The following is an 11,480-nucleotide window of genomic DNA, read 5'->3' as shown; positions in this document are numbered from 1 at the left end:
TTTTTTTTTTTTTTTTTTTTTTCCTCGTCTTGTTCCCACCATTTGCAGATGAATTATTTAGATGTGAAGATTTGTCTACTGTATCTGACAGGAAGCTTTAGGGAGTAAGTGGAGAAACCCAAGGAGTGCCTCATCATTTGCAAGTTCAATTTCTTTCTGTTTAGATATTGATTAGCAGAGCATATATCGTGAGGAAGCAGCTTGACTAAGGGAACATAGATCTAAATGTGATTTTAACAGAATTTACATATTTAGAAATGTATCTAGGGGCTTCATTATATGCTGCTTTTTAAAACAGGTTGTTTGGTTTTGCTCTGTTTTATTGTTTGTTTGTTTGTTTTAAATCAGGCCACAGAATCTTATTTAATATCTCTGAATAATGCTGTGAGTACCATTTACAAATGTAGTGCCTCTTATTTAGGACTAAACTCCGAGTCCTTTAAAACACACCCACTCACTTCAGCTGGGTTTGGGTTAGGCTGTTAATTACCCACATGAGTGTTACAAAAGTTGAAGAAGCAGACACCCGGATAGCTGACTTCAAACACTTGTTCAAAACTAGATCCTGTCCCATCTGAAAAAAAAATTCTATCAGAGCAAGCAATATTCTAAGTAATTAAAATTATTTTGTGTTTGTGTTCATCTCTGGCAGAACTTTGAGTAGAGTCAGTGCTGCTACAAACGACCTAACATTAAATAGTTTCTTGAAACAGTGTTTCTCCTCCTCCCAACATTTTTTTCCTTTGTAAAAAGGCTTCTGCTTGATTAGAAATTAGAAGAAGGAAAGTCCAATATGATTTTATCAGACAATAAAAGTTTGCTTACATATCCAGCTCTATTTTCAAGCAGAGTTCAGGTAGATGAGAAAATTGATATATATTTTGATTTTCTGGAATAAACTATTATCATCCAATTGCACAAAATATAGCAACAAACTGGAACAGAACTAATTGGCTTTAAACGTAGTAGCAATTGTCAGCAGTCACCTCCATAAAATTAAGAGAAATGAGCAGGCTAGACTGGTCTATAGTTAATGCAAGCCTAATTCACCTAGGGAGGCATACAGTACTCACAAGAACTTTGCACAGGATCTTGGAGCACTCTACAAATATGTTAAGATTTTAAAATATCAGAAGCATTAGTATTCCCAGAAAATATAAGGCACTGATATTAAAGGCAGTCTTTGACAAAGCCAAGAACAGGCTTCACCTTTACTGATTCTGTAACACATCTCTTTTTCTGGCAGTAGATTTATCCAATAAACAACAGTAACCATAACATTTATTACTTAATATCAAATTTACTAAAGTGCTCAAAGGTCTCAAGCAGAATAAAGACCTATATATTATGTAAAGACATCCAAAGAAACTGTTTGTCCTAAAAAACTTACTGTCCTACATATCTCTGATGAAAGTCTGATCTTCAAAAGAACAGCAAGACTTCAGTGCAGCTGAATATCCTGACTGCTAGCACTTTCCATCATTGTGGACTTAGTTTGAGTTCAGGTTTGAAACTCAGCTCTGATAGAGGCTGACAACAGTAAGAAGTGATGCCCTTCAACACAGCAGAGTTATGAATGTATGTTACAATACACCAGTGAGCAACACAGAGGCTACATTACATTTTTGGCATACATTGTACAGATTTAACTCCTGTGTGCAAACAAACAAACAAAATTACAGTACGAAGGAAAATGACATGAAGACCACCTTATCCTATTTCCAAACAGCCTGGTATCTGATGCCTTTGAATAATTAATTTTAGCAAGATGAGAGGAATTCTTTGTCCATTATGAATTTCTACATAATGAATAACAAGCTATTACACTAATGCAAGAAAATACTTATTTGGATCAAAGTTGCGGGGTTTTCTGTATGACAGGCAACATGCAACACAAGACTTCTTTTAATTCATACACAGATGTCCAAGATGTTAGCTGGAAAGAAAGAAAGAGTCTGACTAGCAGCTGGGGTTTCAGTATGAAATGCAAATACTCAAGTACTGCTTGCTCTTTTGAGTGGATCAGATGGTCTAAATGAGTATCATATCTGCTTATAAGAAGATCTTTCTCACTGTGGCTTAAGAATTTACCTGAAGTGACATAACTTTTTAAGACTGCATTCTCCACACTTGCTAACCAGGATGATTCATGAGAGCAGATGTACTAACCCTCACACACAAGGAGTCGAGCTTATCATTTACAACGTAGCCTCCTAGCTGTGATATTTTTACACATACTGACTTACACAATTTCTTCTCCAGAACTCTAATGAAAGAGTTAAGACTTTGTTACCTTTTATTTTTCCCATGCAATGTAATCAAAAAGTGGCATGCAAGTACCCCAGAATATGGAAAAGAGCCACTTTTAAGTGAAATAAGTAACCTCTGTAAAGACAGTCAATGTTACTAAATGGGTTCACTGAAGTAAATCCAGTGCTAACAAATATACAATGCTCTCTGTTGGCAATGGCAAAAAAAAAAAAAAAAAAAAAAAAAAACAGAAGCATCAACAAGAACTCTAGTAATGTCTTCTAGTGAATTCAGCATCCATGAGAGAATAATGGGCAGGTTTGTTCACTTTTCAGTGACAACTGTTAACCATCTAATTCATCCCAATTTCACAGAACACAGAATGGTTGAGGCTGGAAGCGACCTCTGGAGGTGATCCAGTTCAAGCTCCCTACTCAAGCAGGGCCACCTTGAGCCACATGCCCAGGACAGTGTCCAGGCTCCAAGGATGGAGAATCTACATCCTTAGAGTTTTGTAAGATTACATCCTTGTACTGTATGATTACACTGCTAGCTTTTTGAAATGTATAAGTGCCTAAAGACACATCTACATACTAAATATTGTCCTTTCAGAGTTTTATGTTCTTTTGTACTATTTCCTCTTCCAGAATTAAGTTGAACACCTTTCACTCACTCTACTTATTCTCCTTGGTGCTGTCACCAGTAAACTCCCAAATTCTCATTATTCCAAATACCAATGAGGTGTCTGCTGACTACCAGATCCTCAAAAAAAAACAAACTAAAAACCCTGGAAAGCCACAACTGAAAGGTAGCTGGGGATTGCACTGCTGAAGCCACACAACCCTGGAGAACAGCAGGCAGGTGGTGAGGGTCCACAGGGGAGTGGGAGCATGCAGGCAGCAGGGTTTGCTAAGTTCACAATAATAGCCAAACCAAGGCCATGTTCCATCATGAATTGGGAGAGTAGCACTGAGACACCAGTCCTTCCCCCTTCTTGGGTGCTGCTTCAAGCGCAGTTCAGCAGGACAGAACAATCAGATACCAACATTTATGCATCCTTCAGGTAAATAGTGTGCTATATTACTGAAATTTACACCACATCAGCACTTTTGCAAGCTCAGAATACATATTTATCTTTATCTTCAGTAGTCTGCATGCTGATATGTTGTGTATGAAAGTCAGAGGCTATTTCATTCTAGAATACCTGCGCAAACACGTTTCTTTTAGAAAAGTCATCAGAATTATGAGTCTATGTTCTGCTTCCAGTGTACATTATTTTAAGTAGGCCTCCTGTTCTTTTGAATGCCTGCATACAAAAGAAACAACCTAAACTTAGCTCTCTACTACACAGAGAACACAGACCCTAAAATTGTCCTCTGATTAATGTGCTATCAAGCTGCCCTTCAAGTGGAAACCTTAATCCTTACGCAAAGCCTAAAAGAATGCTAGGGAGGATAAGACAAAAGAAAGACCTGCAGGAAAATAAGAGAGCAGAGAAAAAAAAATGCTAAAAAAATATAGGAGGATGCCTAGATTATCTAGAAACCATCAACTTTAAATGCTGGACAGTAATCAGTGCAACAGCATCCTGCTAACTATTTCTCTTTGTCTCTCTCTGTCAAGCAAAAGGATTTTGCACACCATACTCAGATCTGATTCTTCATCTTAACATTCTCATTTAACACACTAATTTCTGGGTGAGCCTTTTATTTGTTGCTGAATTTTATTTAGTCGTCTTTGTCCCCTCTTGTTTATTCTCCTAACTGTGTTTCTTTTACTTGCTCTTTTCTGTATAGAAGTGACTTTCTGTATCATTCCTACCCACACACCTCTGCCTGCCAAGCTTTTTTCCATTGCCTTTCTTGTTCAACATTGTTTGCCCCTAATTTAGTTCCCACGTTTTTTGCATTTTACAGATCAGAGCAAGCTCAGTTTTCAGGCTGCACTCACATCCTCCACAAACAATCCCATGGCACATATTCTGAGAAATAAATTTCACTTACAACTGTATCAACTAAAGTGGTACAATATAAATCAAAAAGAAAGATTAAGAAAAATTAAACTTTTCAAAATTCCTGTGGATTGGAATGGATGTAGCAGCTGCTTCAACTGTTAAGAGCACCCACTGCATTCATTTGTTTGTTAACTGATACTTCGCTATCTTCTGACCACAAACAGCAGATGGTATTTTGTCATTCGACAGACCTCAGTTTACATAAATCACAACTTCTGCCCTGAAGAGTTTCTAATCCAGTGTTAGGTAACAAATGGATGGATCCTCTCCTGCAACAGGCAGCACCATGCAAATGAGTCTCCTTCAATTTGCAACATAAAAATCTTTCTGTATATTTAACCATCATTATTTACTATAAATTAATATATTGTAAATATAATTTACCACTGTTGTAATTTCTGTGATTCATTCCCAGTAGCCCTCACTGCAGAGACTGCATCTAATCAATCCTCAATTACTATGCAAATACATCCTATAGGCTACTGATGTCTTTCATTTCCAACACGTAATACATAATTAATGACAGCTATAACGGCACCAGAAGTGATTGTTAGTAGTTCTACTCAGTGACTGCAGTTACCGTACATTGCTCCTCAAAACAAAATTCTACATAACTACGTACAGTGGTATTTCCTGTTGTAATATTATCTGGTGATGGTTAGGGCTACATCCAAAAATCCTAATTCCAGGAAAGCTTGCAGTAAACCAGCAAAAGCATCACTCTATACAAGATACACACATAGCTCTGTCCTGCTTTAACTCCACAGCTATCAAAACCCATCATCTCTAAACTAAAGCTCAGAGTTACAAATGATAATTTTCAAATTTGTTCATTCATTCATTTACAATAAAGTTTTTAGTCTTTTTACCTTTCTTTACAAGTAAAATGGAAACTAGTCGTTATTATGAAAGGATGGGATTCATCTCAGTAGATCTGAGTAATCCAAAAGTTAGATGACCAGCCTGGTTTGGTCTGCTAGTCCATCTTGAAGACTAGCAGACTATCAAGAAGTACCTTGGAGGAGAGGGGCAGGCAACATATCCAGAAGGTAAATCATCCTAAACATGACACCATCTGCAAAAACAAGCCTCCAAATGCCTAATCCCTTTGCAAATAAACACTGGTATAAAATTCTTCTTCCCTGGCGTTTCAGTGCATGACTAGTCACACGGTGTTTTGTAGAAGGCAATGCATAATAACACTGAGAAGTATATTTTCTGATGCTTGAAATGTATCTATAAAATACCTGATTGGCCCTGTTTGGTTGATAAAATGCCTACCTGAAATATGCAGAAAAAAGGAAATTGGAAGAGGAGAAGGGATGAAGGACATTGCTACATTGGACATTTTTACTAAGTTTGAGAAATGGTAGGTGTTTAACTTTAATGGTTTTGATTTGCCTTATCCATTTTAACACACAGAAGTTAATACGATTTCAAATTAATCAGCCAGCACTTCTTTAAAGTGATATTTACAGCTTTTACATTTAAATGAAGGCAAACAAAAGTATAATTTATGCTATAATAATGACATATAAAGTATCATTGTTTTAATTCTTTAATAGAATTAAGCTAGCTGTGGCAAGTAGATAAAACCCCTTTAAATAGTGAAACATCGCCATAGTTTGTCTTGTCAAGGCTCCTGCTTCTAAGAATATTTATGATTTTACTGTTCCTTGAGAACCATAAATGACACAGCATGTCAATGAGACCGTTTCAATCTCAGTCTGGATATTTCCATCCAGAACTAGAGCATAATTCAGTCTCCATCCCCAGATAACCCCAGCCTTTCTCCTTATACTGCTAACAAAGGGCTTAATACTGGACTTCCTCCTGAGAAACAAATTCTGTACCTTGTGCTAACCCCCATGACTTCGCCAAGACTGCGTGGAATGAAAATGAATGCAGCATTTCATTGTGAATTAAGAAAGCACGAATCAGACCCCAGTGTACAAAGTGCAACGGCAGTTTTCTGGAGTGACTGCCTGTCAAGTAGGTACTAGACTATGATGCACAACTCATTTGACAAAGTGAAGTCACCTACCAGTGTCCTATGCTGCTACCAAAAGCATGTTGGCTGCTAAATGACTTTACTTTTTTTTTTTCTTTTTCTATCGAGATTATTTTAGAAAGGTTGTATATCAATCTGGAAAGTGCTGTGAACATGATGTTATCATAATGGTACCATATGCCAGTCGACTACTTACAAATCATCCATGCTTCCCTCACTTGGTAGATTTTAAAAGCATGATAAAGAACTTGATTCTCCTCATGCTTACACTGGCTTTATTTCAGTATACTTTCATGTTCTACGCTGGCAAAATAAAGGGAGAAATATTTGTACCAAACCCTCTAAAAACTTTTAAAGGCTCTTAAAACGGTTGCATCAAATGGCAGTTTTTACTATTCAAATATTTGTCTCAAAACCAGATGTATTTAATAATTCAAACCTTATGGAAAAAGTAGAATATGCTCCCAAAACACCTTATCTAGCCATGCACTCTACAGAAATAGGTTACAGCCTTTACCTGATGAGCTTTGAAGCTTTTCGGTTACCTTCCTGTTTTGGCCCCTTAAGGAGGCAACTGTGAATTCCAATATTCCACCTCATAGTTTCTCCGTAGGTTTTTTCCTAGCTTCCTTGTTCCAGAGAAAGCAGATTCTCATGTGGGCACAACACTCCATAAACCTTGCAAAAAATTATGTACCATAAGACTTGTGATAAAAACAGGAGGTTAGCAGAAGTCTAGATCTTAACAAAGAACACAAGAAAAAAGGTTAAATAAAACTTCAGCTGCATATACCAACTTAAGAGAACCTGGACCTGTTTCCACTCATATCTACCAGTTAATTTTTTTAAAAAAAAAATTGTTTACAAATTTCACACCTTCTAACCTTTAAGCTGTCATATTCTGATAGTTCTCTGGTGCCTTTTTAACCCTTTAAAATACTTTACAGAATGACTATTAGTACTCATTAAATGTTTTGGGTTGAAAAACCTAGAAAATGAAGTATATGAAGTTAGAGCACAGAACTATTTTCACTCAGCTGCGGTGTCTTACTCCTCTTCCAGGCAGAGCATATCTCTAGCAGTGAATCTGATTTCAGCCTCATGCTATTCATTCATTAGCCTTTATAGTCAGGCTGTTACTAGGAGAAATTCTCAGTGCCAGTTCTTACTGCAAAGGAAGAAGTTAGGCCTACCAGTTCTGATCTTGTTTGCAATCTGGTCCAAGTTGGACATGCTCTTCTTTCCTGCTGCATTTCTGTGAGCAAGCTAAGTGGTGACCTTCATCTTGTATCTCTCTCCCTCTCTCAAAAACAAGCTGTCATACAAATTTCAATACTTTCCCTTTAGAGCAGCAGCCAGACAGGAGAAACTGCCTGGAGGGCTTAGCACTACTGTTCATATGTAAGTGTTTGTAAACACACTTTATCTGAGAGAATTCTGGACTTGTCTTTGGACATCCTGACTGAATGAATACCTCAGATGCTCTGGGCTGCAGCTCACTGTTTTACAACTACTGAGTCTGATCTTCACAAGGGCATGGAATATTGTCTCTCCATGAATTTAGTATATAGTCATTAATTCCTAAGGTAAGACTCGCAATTTTAAGCTCTAAACAAAATTCCTCCTCTCTATATGCACACACCAGTTGTACATCACTCCCAGGAATCACATACAAGTATCATATGGCTGAATTCATCCGCCAGTCTCTAAAACTGATTCTATCTGGGATTTACCGCCTTTAGGAGAAGCTCTTTTAATTTTCTACAAGCTTTTTCATCTCACTCTCCTTAACATACAGAACTTCCTCACTGAGGTTTCAATCAGTTTTGTGCAAAGAAAAGTACCAATTGCTACTGCAGCACGGTCAACCTGCACAGTACAGAACAATGAGGGTGAATTTTTTTCATCTTTTCCATTAACATCTGAACAACCCTTTCTAGGGGTAACTCATTTATTCACAATGGTTATTGTAACTATTTCCTTGATCCCAGGTTTTTTACATATTAGTCACTTTTAGTAATATGTGAGACAGCCAGGGCAGGACACAGTTACCTTAACAGGGATGCCACGCGCTATTTGAGACAGACAAGAAAAACCAAGGTATCTGCATCAGGCACCAGATATGACGTGTGTCCCACTGGACAACAGAATGCTGCTGGAACAGCAACTAGAGACCAGGTAGGATACCCTGAAGAACCTAACATGACTGCGAGACCTGCACCCTACCTTCAAATACAGCGTGGTGCATCACCATTGGTGGAGAAATTCCAGTGACTTTGGCTTTGAATAGGAACTGTGCAGCATTACAGTATCCTTTCCACACAGATAGGCAAGGGAGAGAGGGGCAATATAAGTAATCCCATGCCTGCCAGCCCTCCTCTGCAAGACGCAACCAGAATTGACTTATTTGGATAAAATGACAATAAGAATAAAGTGTGTAAATCAGTAATTCAAACCCACCGTGGTACAGATGGATAGTTTGTGGGAATGCACCACACACTCTCTATGCACCTGAAAGTACATGAAGGCCAATGGCGAGCATACATGTTGCAAAAACCAAAATGTAGAAACCAGTTCAGGCACCATACTTCCACCCTCCCCAATGCCTGCAGCCCCCATGTTTCAAGAAAAAGAGCTTATAGCTTTTATATAAAGTAATTGTGAACTGTATAAAGTCTCCATTTAAATTCCCGCCCCAGAGATTTGCACAGCAGTACTGTGAAAAGTAGTAATTATATAGAAGCTTTTTAGTATGCAATGGTATGCAGCACTTCTCTTTTTAAACTGAACAACCAAAGTAGTATCATAAATGTTGTATTTAAATAGTAGCTCAAACCGCATCATTTTGAAAACAATAACCAAGCACATGCTTTGCAGGAGCACAGAATTAGAAATTATTTCACAGACAAGGATAAAAGGTTTGCAAGAATTGTGATCAACCTACAGAGAAATAGTTTATACAGGCTGTACTTGAAGGTACGCTCACAGTTCCAATATAATTAACTGTTTTCAGAGATTTATAGTTTTGCTGTATGCATTTGCTTAAATATTAATTCTCCTGCCTAGCATTTAAAGCACAATGGATTATTCAAATAAAAATGGCTGAATGCCCCATTCATAGTAAAAATGCTTACAGACATGCAACTTATTGAAAGAGAACACGGGCTTCTATTTGATACTTCTGACTATTAATGTATTTTTGATTATAAAAACAAGAGATCAAATTAGTCCTTTTTCAACAAGCAAAAACAGAAGCAACATAATGCATTCCTAATACTGTGTATTTTACCTCAGTCAATTTTTAATTTTTCTTAAACTAAAATTATGAAATTTTAGAAAGTAGATGACTGGGTGACTGGAAAGAAAGACAACATTTTGATAAATATATAGTGACCACATAATCATTTTCAACCTTTCATAGGTTGAAACCTTTTCCCCATGAAACTTCTCTAATTCTGTAACAAATTTACTCAGATATTAACAAGAAGCAGAAGGAAAACTAAGTTCAACAGTTTGAACATTGAAGAAGCCTCCAGAGGTTGTAACTGACAAATATCAATTCGTGCACTTGCACTGAAACTAACTTTGCATACATATATCATTATCCTTAAACACATGTAGTTGTTAGTATTGTCCTCATGCAAAGCCAATTCCGATACCCCACACCAACTTTAACAGTCTCCAGACTTTGCACGTAAACTTGCTCACAAGCTTTTACAAGACCAGATCCTCAGTCTGTAAAGATGACAGAAAATCAAATCCTATGATGAGTCTGTTTAGTTGGTTTACTCAGCTTTACCTAGCACTACTAGAAGCAAGGCAATACACCTAAAAGAACCCATCCATCAGACATTAAGGAAAACTTGTGGGATTTAACAACAAAGTGGACACATAAGGAAGGTCCAAACAGAGAGAAAGACAGGAAAACTCTGCCTGTACTCTTAAGAGGAGTCTAACACAATGGGAAGGATTTGGACCGAGGCTTGGATATCCCAGAAAAAAATCTCAATAGAATTAATTAGCCCCTTAATGTGAAATCAAGAGATGCAACATTCAATCACCTGACCTAAGATTTCCATTACCAAAATACAGGACTGAGGATGACTGGGGAGCAGGGGTCTCCCTCGTTTGACAGGATGAGGAAGGTAGACAGGCTGCTCCATTCTAGTTAATTCACAATTCATATGTTACATATTTATGTTCTAAACCAGAGATCATAAAGATGTGAACTGTAGACTTCTTTTTAGTTAACTCTGGACTTTCTTCCTGTTGGGGGGGGCAGGGAATAACCCCGGCTCTCACAGTATCTAGTGATCACGGGTGTTATTTAAACCTCCAACCCCTGTGATACTTTGAGATGGCTGCCTTGGTTTCACAAAACACCGATCCTCTGCCCACCTCTCTGGGCCAACCAGATGCCCAGTGCTTGCAGATGAATATTAATCAACACAGGCATCAGAACTCTGTGCTGTCACCTGAGGATCTCAGCTGAGTATTGCATTTGGGCGCTGATGTCCTGACGCTACCCAAACTTCCCTCTCTTTCTTACGAGCCATCTGCCAGGGTGACCAGAGTCCTTCCCAGGCTTAAAAGGAGGGAATGTTTGGCAGCAGCGAGTAGCGTCAGCACAAGTGAGATTCCACCAGCTCCCCAACCTCAAGAAACAGGCGTCGCTTACGCACCGCATCCTACAACTTCTCCCTCACGCGTCTCCCTACCCCGAGGACCCTGTTCAGTGCAGGCGAGGGAAGCCGCTACGACCCGAGCCGCGAGTCCCCTCGCCCGCGCACAGCAGCAGCCCGAGGACGGGGACACGCGGGGACCAAATCTGCCTGCTGCAACCAGAAGAAAGTTCGTGCCGACACAACACCCCAGTAAACCACGCGGTGGGGGGGCGGCTTCTGAGAGAAGCGCTGGTAGGGGAGAGTCCTAATAAAGCCGTAAGATCTCACCCACGCACTATCTCCTACATCAGCACTTCCCAAATCACCGACGAGAACGCACGGAAAGATCGAGGGAAGGGACCGAAACGGGAGGCTGGAGAGAGACTGCCTCCCCCCGGCTCGCCCTGGGTGCCCGGGCAGTTCCGGAGGAGCAGGGAAGGGGGCTCCTTCCCTTGCAGCCCGAGGGCGCAGAGGAAGCTCCTTGCCCCGCAGCAGCAGCAGCGCCAGGAACAAACGGGGCGGGGGGGGGGCTGTCTCTTAT

The 11,480-nt window shown here is 39.1% G+C and overlaps 1 protein-coding gene across 9 annotated transcripts in view; it reads right to left on the bottom strand.

The window, feature by feature from the left end:
- Positions 1-11,480, bottom strand: part of MEGF11 (multiple EGF like domains 11) — a 292,920-nt gene that overhangs the window by 271,083 nt on the left and 10,357 nt on the right. The gene's annotated exons all lie outside the window — the stretch shown is intronic.

Source organism: Athene cunicularia, assembly GCF_003259725.1.
Source record: "Athene cunicularia isolate RWA chromosome 10 unlocalized genomic scaffold, athCun1 chr10_part1, whole genome shotgun sequence".
In the NCBI taxonomy this organism is placed as follows: Eukaryota; Metazoa; Chordata; class Aves; order Strigiformes; family Strigidae; genus Athene; species Athene cunicularia.
This window is presented reverse-complemented; position numbering and strand designations above follow the sequence as displayed.